We start from the raw sequence: 9,331 nt of genomic DNA, 5'->3' as shown, positions 1-9,331 counted from the left end.
GATTCCCACGAAGAGGCAGCTACCAGGACGACTGAGGTGGTTGAGTTCTTTTTATGTTATTTTCTTATTTCTCTTTTCAGTTATTATTTTTTATTTTCTTGTCTATTTTAAATCCTTTGCATGAGTAGTAATAATTTAGTATTTCTATTTTTATTTCTAGTTATTTGTTTTAGCATTTTAATTCTGGTTTAAAAAGTTGTCTTATGTATCAACTGTTGAGCTTGAATCTGAAAAAGAAAGGAAAGGAAAAAAAGTGGTATAATGCATGAGAACTTGAGTTTTCATATTTTGAATTGTCTTATTTATTTTGATCTGGTGATATTTATCTATGGTTCTGAATGTATGAACTGAATAGTGCATATTTGAGCTTGGAGTTAAGGGTGTTGATTCTTGAGGTACAGGAATTTAGAGAAGTATTATGAATTCTCTAAATTAAACAAGAAATTGATCCTTGAAGCAAAAGAAATAGCAAGAAAAGAAAAAAAGAAAGAAAATAAAAAGCAAGGCCCAAGATTCTAACCATCAATGGCTAGGAAGGTTGAGGGCAATCAAAAGCTCAAAAGAGTTGTTTACCTAGCCATATGCTTGTAGTATGAAGGTGTCAAGTAAAGTTTGAGACTAAGGACATATAGTTAAAAGCCAAGTGTAATTAAAGAGTATGCCAAAGGCTCTGAGAACCATTGACTGGGAAAAATTTAAAAGAAACATCAGAACTCAAAGGGTTTTCCCATTAAGTGCTTGTGGTATTTTTCTGTCGAGTAAACTTTGAGACAAAACATTTAGAGTCACAACTAGGCTCAAAGTGCAAAGCACCAAAGAAAAAAACAAAAGGAAAACTTGTGTTCAAGGATTAATCAGAGGTTAAAAAGAAAGTGAATTCATAATATTATCCAGATTCTAATACCACAGGGCATTAACACTCCTGAGCTTCAAAGGATAGTGAGTTGCCTGATACAAGAATTTATACCAGTTAGGAATTTAACCAAATAATTTCGTTGAGAGCATAGTCCAAACCGATAATCGATCCTCAAATCAAATTTTAATTTTTGGTTGTCAAAATTACAAACTCTAATGAAAATTAACCGAAGTATTTAAACCTCGGGTCGTCTTATAAGGAATTGCAATGAAGTGATCAATTATTGGCTATGGAGAACAGAAGGGGATTTTAATTTGGTAAAAGGGCAAGAAAATAATGCAAGCAACTAACAAAAGCAAGTGATAAAGTGAAATATTCATGGCAAGGATTGAGAACTTAGGCTTTATATCCTAGTCACTCATAACAATAATTAACAAGAGCTTATCCTATTTAGTCATCTCCAACGTAGGAAGAAGGTGTAATGTTATCTTCCTTGAGAGAAAGTGAAATAAGACTAGTTAATCTCAATCCAAACGTCCTAATCAACTCACTAATTGAATTAGCAAGAGATTCGAGTCAATGGGAGCAATATTAACTAATAACTATAGATCACCAATCTAAATTGGGTATCAATGACTCAAGATTGCCTAATTTCTCTTTCCAGGCCAACAATGCTCAAAAAGCTACTCTAACATCCAACCAAGCATTTTGTCAAACACTTGGATGGTATAAAAGAAAAGCATCATAAAATTGCAAGAATAATAAATCTACAACTACCCAATGCAAGAAAAGTAAGATCAACAACTCAATTCAAGAATAAACAGAACATAAAACATCAATTGCATTAAAGGAAACCATATCCAGCAAGAGTTCATCAATAAACTAAAAAAGGCATAAAAAGGGAAATTAACATGAGAACTAAGAGGAACAAAGATGCAGGAATAAGAAATTATAAGGGAAACAAGATGAGAACAAGAATTAAACCCTTGATCTAAGATGTAAATAACCTAAAAACCATAATTCTAAAGAGAAGAAGGAGCTTCTCTCTCTAGAATACTAACCTACATGATGCTAACCTAAAACTAATTGCTCCCCCCTTGCCCAAGCTTGAATTCTGCATGAAATAGCCTCAGAAATGAATTGGATTTGGGCATAGGCTGCTCAGAAATCGCCCCTAGCATTTTCACTTTAATGAGGTCACGTGCCTACTGTGACGCGTATGCATGGGCCACGCGTACATGTCGTTTGGCGTTTTCCTTTTCACGCGTACGCGTCATGTCACGCATTGCTGATGATTGGAGTTTTGATGGTATAGAATTTCACAAATGAATTCTCATTGCAAGTATAGTTTCTAAACCAACAAAGAATCCTTTCATACAAAAAATTGTTTGTCACTAAAACAAACCCCTAAATTTATAAACCGAAGTATTGAACCTCGGGTCGTTCTCCCTAAGAATTGCAATAAAATGTCTTGTTATTAGTTATGAGTTATTTTTGGGATTTTGATAAGAAACATGAAAGATAAATGGCAAAAAATAAACTAATGGCTAAAAAGGTCTTGGTAAGGGTTGGTGGTCAAGGATCTCTATTCTAATCACTAACCACAATATGAGAATTGGCAAGGATTAATCCCATTAAGTCATCCTCTAACTAGTAAAGGAAAGTCAAATGAGCTATATCAATCCTAGTCCATAAGTCCTAACTCTCCACTAATTCAATTAGTGAGAACTAGAGTCAATGGCTTCCAATCATCAATTACTTGGACATTAGCAACTCAAGAAGTCCTAAGTTACCTTTCCAAGCCAAGAGCATAAAATTCTACTCTCAAATCCAACCAAGCATTTCATCAAAGACTTGGAAGGAACAAAAGAAAAGCATAGTAAATTGACAACTAGAATGAAATCTAACAACTATTATTGCAAAGAATTAATAACAACAATCAAAAGGATCACAATTATTTTCAATTACCTCTAATTGAATTGAAAGAAAATGGAAGGAACAATAGTAGATCTACAACAAAGTATAGGAACAACATAAAGGAAATTACAACAAAAGAATAGAAGAAGAATAAATGTAACAACAAGGAATTAAAGAATAGAAGTAGAAGAATGAATGAATGAAAACCTAGATCTAAGAACTAACCTAATCCTAATCCTAATCCTAGAGAGAAGTGAGAGCTTCTCTCTCTAGAAACTAACTCTAACTAATCCTAATGTGTAAAAATGATCAAAAGTCCCTTTGCTCTTCAATCCTTGGCTTTAAATAGCATCTTTGGAGCCAAAGTTGGTTGGAATTGGGCCCCACAACCCTTCTGAATTCGCTGGCCACATTTTTATTAAAAAATCATATTCTAGCACCGACGCGTATGCGCACAGCACGAGTACGCATCCATGGTGTAATTCGCAAGGTGCGCGTAAGCTCCTGGTGCACACGCGCGTCCATGGGCGAGTTCAACTCTTTGGCTTTTCATGATTTCTCCACTTTGCATGCTTTCTTCTTTACTCCTTTGACCCATTTCTAGCCTTTTCAATCTGAAATCACTAACAACACATCAAGGCATCTAGTGGAATCAAAGGGAGATTAAAATCATCAACTTAAAGGCCTAAAAAGCATGTTTTCACACTTGCACAAAGTAAGGGACAATCATGAAACCATGCTATTTCATTGAATAAATGTGGGTAAAAGGTGATAAAATCCCCTAAAATCAATACAAGATAAACCCTAAATATGGGGTTTATCAACCTCCCCACACTTAAACCAAGCATGTCCTCATGCTTAAACCAAGAACGAAGTAAGGGTATGGCATTTATTCAATGAAATCTAACTAAATGCAATCTACCTATATGCAACCATCTAAATGAATGTAATTGCTTAGTCAAAAATAAATCAATTCCCAAGAGACATAGATGCACAAGGGCTAAAAGACTAGCAAGTCTAATCCACAATTGAATTGAGTTATTAAATATTTTTATGAACTTGCATGAAAAGAGATGATCATAGGTGGAAAACATGTAATTAAACAATCGAACCCTCACCGGATGTATTTGCACTCTATTCGCTCAAGTGTTTAGGGTTGATTCTCTCAATTCTCCCTTAATCATGCTTTCTAAGATTTGTTCTTCTTCTAACAATCAACATATATTTCTTGCATGCACACATCTATCATGAGGTCTTTTCTTTAGGTTGTAATGGGGTTAGGGTCAAGGTAGGATGCATATTTGGTCAAGTGAGCTTGAAATTTGAATCCTTGATAAACTTAGACTTCCCACCTAACCTATGACATCCTATACAATTAAGTTCTAAGCTAACTACCCATTTTTCACTTTTTCACATGCTCATGTATCCCTTTTCGTTTCACAACACTTATGCATTGATTTTATTGAGCTACACTTTGCTTTGGGGCATTTTGTCCCCTTTTTATTTCTTTCTTTTTCTTCTTTTTTTTTTATTTTTCTATATGTTTTTCTTTTCCATATTATTTTATTGAGCTACCCATCAATGTATAAGGTCTATACATTTTAATTAGTACATGAGTATGTACCCAATTCCCAATATTTCCAATAAAAATATAAAACTACCCTTTTACTCCCCCAATGTCCTAAGGTTCCCATACTTGAATGATACTCACACACTCTAGCCTAAGCTAATCGAAGATCCAAATAGAGGACAATTATTGTTTTTCGCTTTAAGGCTTGTAATGTGCTAAAATTAAGAATGGGTTAAGCGTAGGCTCAAATTTGCTAACAATGGAAGATAAAAGGTAAGGCTATTTGGGTAAGTGAGCTAAATGAAATGATGGCCTCACTCATATAAATACATGTATACACAAAATAATGGACATAAAGAATCAAACAAATCAAAGATTACAATCATAGAAAGAGAGTAATGCACACAAGAAGGAAAAATAAGTGGTTATAAGATGTAACCACACCATTAGGCTCAAATCTCACTTGCTTGTGTTCTTAGCTCAAAACATGATCCACAATATATATAATTCAAGCAAGTTTAATGAAAAGTTTTTACTCAAATCAATTGGTGCCCTATAGATGGAATTCTTGAAAAATCTCATTATTTTGACTAAGCTTATTATGTATATATATATATATATATGTTAGAAATTTGTCACCCAAAATTGCCGATTGGTCGGACGACCTCTCCACACTTAAAAGTTTGCACCGTCCTCGGTGCACTCAAAAATAAACAAAGGGGTACGGCGACTCTCCGGGTTGCTACCTTCAGCTGGTAGGTCAACCGGTTACTGCGTGTTCTTAGTCTTGCTTCCGTTATTGCTTGTGGTGCATCCATCATAAAAAACAAAAATATAACACCATAAGATGAGAAAACAAAAGCAAGGAAGCATACAATGTTGAATTGAGGTAAATCACTAGAATTGAGTGAGTGAATTAGTGTGACATTAGTGACAAATAAGTGTGAATTCTAAATTGTGCACCTTTGAGAACACACACTAGCACAAAAGGTGATGTCACAAAAGAAGCATGCACTTCACTTATCCTAGTATGCTTGAGATGCTCTAAGTGAACTTGTAAAGTAAAACAAGCATTGAAGAAGCATGAAAGCATTCAAGCTAAAAGCATATGGATGCATATGATCATAACACAAAGCATTAAGGTAAATGCACAACATTCCATCAAGAGGTTGCCTAATCACAGAATAAGGCTCAAATCACATGGTGGCCAAATCATGTAATTCAAGAAGAGTTACAAGCTCGAATGCAATTCTCATCACTTGGCATTCTTAAAAGGTGAGCATGAATAACTCAAAACCAAGTAGCAAAATATAACCTCAATCATAGATTCCAAAAAAGATTATAAACATAATGATGTTAAGATAACATCCTTTTTATTATCCAGTAGCAATTAATGGTAAACAAGAATAACAATCCAACACTTACAATGAAAAAGAGAAAATGAAATGAAAACTAACTAAAACTAACTAATCAACTAACTAACTAACTAATTAACTAACTAAAATAAATGGTTATCCATGGTGTTTGGGAGTGTTGGATGAGGGGTAGAAGGAGGGAAGAAGAAAAGAGGAGGAAGGAAATGGAAAGAGGAGAAGAAAAGAAATGTAGTGAAGGAAGGACATCAGCGCGTACGCACGCATGGTGCGCGCGCGCGGATGGTTTATTTTAAGAGTGGCATGTACGCGTCATGTGCACGTGCGCGCGAGTGGGGTTGTGCCAAAGGCACAACGTTGGCGCGGCGTAGGCACAACTCTCGGGTCAATGTATGGAAGGCGAAACTTCTCAATCCACGCGGACGCGTCATGTACGCTTGCGCGCGAAATGGTTGAAAAACTTGGGCACGCGTACGCGCACCGTACTCATACTCGTGGATGGTGCTCTGTTTTTCAAAAAATTCTATGTTTTTGCACCAATCCAAGCATTCCAAACCTCTAGACAGCTACCAAAACACCCTAAAACCTTATTTAACATATCATACTACTAAATATACTCAACAAACTAAACAAAACATGAAATTAAACTAATTCTACCAATATTTACAGAAGAGAAAAATGAAAGGATTTTACCATGGTGGGGTGTCTCCCACCTAGCACTTTTGTTTATTGTCCTTAAGTTGGACTTATGGGGAGCTCCTCATCAAGGTGGCTTATGCTTGTACTCATCTTGGAACTTCCACCAATGCTTGGACTTCCAATAAGCTCCATCATTCAAGATCAATATCTCCAAGCTTTGATGGAGTTCTTTACAAACCATGGGATCCGAATGTTGATCCTCTTCTTGTAATCCGGGATCCCACACTTTATTTTGACACCCATCTTGAAGTTGATCATTATTAGTTCATCCAGGTGGCATGATCCTAGAATTCTCAAAGAAGCTTCCAAACAACTTCCTAGACCCTAGCAATCTAGTTCTACACCAACTCTTGCTATGAAGCTTTGAACATGCAACCATCATGAGCTTAGAATGATATTTCCAACTACTAACCATCTCCCTTTTGCTCTTAAAGCCACAAATACGTCTAAGTTGACCATCCGTCTCAAGCAAACCATGTTCAAGGGGAATAATAAAGCTTGAGTATAAGGAATTTACCCACTTGAATGAAAGAATGGATGGTGGTGGCTTGGGGAGAGGTATCTCCAATGTGCTAGCGAGCTTTACTCCCTTGTGTTCTTCCTTAATTGCCTCCACCTCTTCACAAACTTCTTCGCGTTCAATCCTTTGTTCATCATTTTCATCTAGCTCTTCTCCATCACTCAAGTCATAAATGGGAGGTTGAGAGAAATCTACCTCCACATCGCTTTCTATCTCATTGGGAGAAAGTTCTTCAAATTCAAAGGATTTACCACCAAGAAGGTTGGATGCATGGTCTTCATCACCAAGGGAACTCAACTCTTGCTCCATTCCTTCCAAGTCTTCATTCAATAATTGTTTTGGAGGTTGTGCACTCTCCTCCTCAACATCAATTGCAAACTTCTTGGAGGGGTTTTCTATGATATTAGGTTCCTGTTCATACCCTGACCGGGCTCCTCCAACTCGGCAACTTCATAAAAGGTCCGACCTCGTCCTAAGGCTCACGCCTACAGGTCGGACCTCGGACAATAAAGCAGAGAAGGCCCATCAAAAAGGAACGCAGCCCAAAAACCTAAAGGCCAAAAAGGCCTAGAAAAGGCGGTTCCACAAAGATAGAGATAAAAGTCCCAAAGATAAGATAAGATAAGAATATCTTATCCAGGGAAGATCACGGCCAACTACTATAAATACACTGGAGCACCCAGGTATGGCATTCATTCCACATTCTACACATATCTGCTTGGACCCATGCTAACTTAAGCATCGGAGTGTCATTGCAGGTACAACCACCAACCACTCTGCATATCGAGCTCGGGTCCCTGACCCCCAACCTCGGGCCTCTCCAGACGACCGAGCTCCACGTTTCAGGTAACCCTCGGAACATTGGCGCCGTTGCCGGGGACCTGGAAGTCATCCCTCTACCATGGCGGATGACCCTCACAACAATGACCGCGCTGCATCTGAACAAGAGGACGAAATTGACACCGGAGAACGACCGGACAGCCCTCTATCACCATGCACTCCAGGAGGAAACAAACAGAATCGCCCAAAGACATCACTCCCAAACAAAGATACACAAAATTCCGAAAAAGAGAAGAGATCGGAAATTCTAGAAGTAGTCCGGGCACAACAAAACCGACTGAAACAACTCGAAGAGGACATAAAGAAGCAGAAAGAAACTGAACAGGATCTGAGGAGGGAGACTCGAAAGCGCAGAGAATTAGAAGAAAAACTGCGAAAAATAGAGGCCAACCTGAAAAACCGGACAGAACGCGGCACCACCCCCGAAGGCAACCATGACCCCTTCACGCAAGAGATCATGAAGGAGAAGGTACCGCGAAACTTCAAACCACCCGATGTGGATCTCTACGACGGCACCACCGATCCAAGTCACCACTTCAGCAACTTCAGAAGCAGAATGTACCTAGTCGACGCCTCCGACGCGATTCGATGCAAAGCCTTCCCCATCACTCTCACCAAGGCAGCCATGAAGTGGTTCGACAACCTGCCACCAAGATCAATCACCAGCTTCGAAGACCTAACCAAAAAATTCCTAACAAGGTTCTCTATTCAAAAGGACAAAACAAAACATGCCCCCAGTCTGCTCGGGATCAAACACGGTAACCAAGAAACTCTCCGAGAATACATGAAGCGATTCAACAAAGCCTGCCTGGACATACAACACTTGCCCACTGAAGCAGCCATCATGGGACTAGCAAACGGCCTAAAGGAGGGACCGTTTAGCCAATCCCTATCCAAACGATACCCGACCTCCCTATACGAGGTGCAGGAGCGGGCAGAAAAATATATCAACATGGAGGAAACCTCCCAGCTAAGAGACTCTTCTAGGAAGGAATCAACCTACCCATTCCGAGATCGGGATCGGGAACAGAAGAAGAAAGAAGAACCCAACTCGGACAAGCCACGGAAGTACCACAACTACACCCCCCTCCGAGTCTCCCTGGTAGACATCTACAGAGAAGTATGCCACACCGAAAAGATCCCACCGCCCGACCGCTAAAACACAAGAGAGCGGGGAGAGATCGGTCCGAATACTGTGAATATCACAAGCTCTACGGTCATTCTACTAACGACTGCTACGACCTAAAAAATGTTATAGAAAAACTAGCCAGAGAAGGAAAACTCGACAGATATATAGCAGAGAAAGGAGAAGAGACCAGGAAGAGAAGGCGGGGAGATAACGAAGATCGGGCCGAACAAACCCCGCGAACCCCTGGGGAGATAACGAAGGTCGGGCCGAACAAATCTCGCGAACCCCTGAAAGGCACGTTCACATGATAAATGGAGGTTTGGCAGGCGGAGGAACATCTAGATCCTCGCGAAAAAGACACCTCAAAGAAGTCTATCACGTCTGAGAAGACAGTCCCCTGCCCGAATTACCTACTATCTCATTTACC

The sequence above is a fragment of the Arachis duranensis genome, chromosome 5 (assembly GCF_000817695.3).
Source record: "Arachis duranensis cultivar V14167 chromosome 5, aradu.V14167.gnm2.J7QH, whole genome shotgun sequence".
NCBI lineage: Eukaryota > Viridiplantae > Streptophyta > Magnoliopsida > Fabales > Fabaceae > Arachis > Arachis duranensis.
The sequence above is the reverse complement of the archived record's forward strand: the minus strand, read 5'-3'. Positions refer to the sequence as shown.